This window comes from Ricinus communis, chromosome 4 (genome assembly GCF_019578655.1).
Source record: "Ricinus communis isolate WT05 ecotype wild-type chromosome 4, ASM1957865v1, whole genome shotgun sequence".
In the NCBI taxonomy this organism is placed as follows: Eukaryota; Viridiplantae; Streptophyta; class Magnoliopsida; order Malpighiales; family Euphorbiaceae; genus Ricinus; species Ricinus communis.
This window is the reverse complement of record NC_063259.1, coordinates 15,297,945-15,299,853: the sequence shown is the minus strand read 5'-3', so window position 1 is coordinate 15,299,853 and position 1,909 is coordinate 15,297,945.

Sequence of the window (1,909 nt, the reverse complement as noted above, 5' to 3'; positions counted from 1 at the left end):
AATGCTATGAAAGATAAACTCTTTCTTAACTTGAAACAAATTCCATGAGTAACTATACCTTTTAGATACCTAAGAACTCTTTTGCAAGCCTGCCAATGCACATTTATAGGAGCTTTAAGAAGTTGACTAAGTTTGCAATAATATAGGCAATATCAAGCCTTGTTAAAGTCAAGTATTTCAATGCTCTAATTGTACTTTTGTAAATAGAAGAATCTTCCAATATTTCCCCCTTTGACTATGACAAGGTCTGACCTGGGGCAACTGGAGTTGAACAAGCTTTAGCACCTTCCAAATGTAGCTTTTTAAGTAAATCAATTATGTATTTAGCTTATGAAAGCTACAAACCAGAAGAGTCTTGAAAGGCTTCATGCCTAAAATATAGCGTAAAGAATTAGTTCTTTCAAAGAAAACACAACATTCAAATCCGTTGCCAATTTCTATAACAACTTAGAATTGTTTCCAGTTACCAAAATATCATCCACATACACTAAAAGGTATAACAAATGAGAGCCTGAAGTGTAGACAAATAAGTATGTCTGATTTAGTATTATGAAACCCCCAATTTAACAATGCAGCTTTCAAACTATCAACCAGGCTATTGGGGCCTGTTTAAGACCATAAAGTGCCTTTCTTAGCTTAAAAACATAAGAAGGATGTCGAGAATCTACTAACCCTTCTGGATGAGACATATAGATAGTTTCATGCATGGCTCCATTCAAAAGGGTATTATTGACATCCATTTGTTTGATGGGCCAACCAAAATGCACAATAAGAGAAAGAATCACTCTCACAGTAGAGGCCTTAACCATAGGGCTAAAGGTTTCATTAAAGCTTAAACACCTATTTACTGATGAACCTTCCCAATCACTGTCACAATAACCCTCTAGTTTCAGAGATTTAGTTTAACAACCAAATCCCCATTGCTAGAGTTCCTGCGACATACTTTAACATTCTTTTAGCTGCTCTATAATGGTGTTTTGCTGGTTTGTGCATGAACCTTGATATCAAACTCACTGCAAACATGATATCTGGCCTTGTATGCGTGAGATAAATTAAACCTCCAACTAAACTTCTGAATTTTTGCGCACCAACAGCTCCGGACCCATCAACCTCCTGAAGTTTCTCATTCACATTCATGGGTGTTTCTACTGCCTTGCACCCGTTTAGGCTGAATTTCTTCAGAAGATCCATTGCATACTTCTTTTGAGCTATGAAGACCCCCTCCTTACATTGCCTTACTTCCATTCCCAAGAAGTAGTGAAGCTGGCCCAGATCTGTCATGTTAAATTTCTGCATAATTTGGCTTTTAAATTCTGCAATTAAAGAGCTGTTAGACCCCACATATATCATATCATCAACATACAGACATACTAATAAAAAATCATACTCCCCACAGCTCTTAATGTACATTGTTGGCTCATTTTCACTTCTTTTAAAGCCAAATTGCAGAAGATATGTATCTATTTTCATGTACCATGCCCTGGGAGCTTGCTTAAGCCCATATAAGGCTTTCTTAAGTTTGTAGACCTTATCTGGACTCTCTTGATTAACAAACCCATCAGGCTGAGCTATATAAACTTCTTCATTTAGTTCTCCGTTAAGAAAAAGCAGACTTGACATCAAATTGATAAACACAAAGCTTCAGAAATGCAACTATTGATAGTACCACTCGAATTGTTTCAAACCTTGCCACATGAGAAAAACTTTCTTCAAAATCTATCCCTTTCCGTTGTGAGTAGCCTTTCACCACTAGCCTTGCCTTATGCTTAAGTAGAGTTCCATCTGGATTATATTGGGTTTTGAATACCCATTTCAAACCTATGGCTTTCTTATCCTTTGGTAGATCAATCAAACTCCAGGTTTCATTCTTCTCAATTGCTAACATTTCCTGCTCCATTGCTAGTCTCCA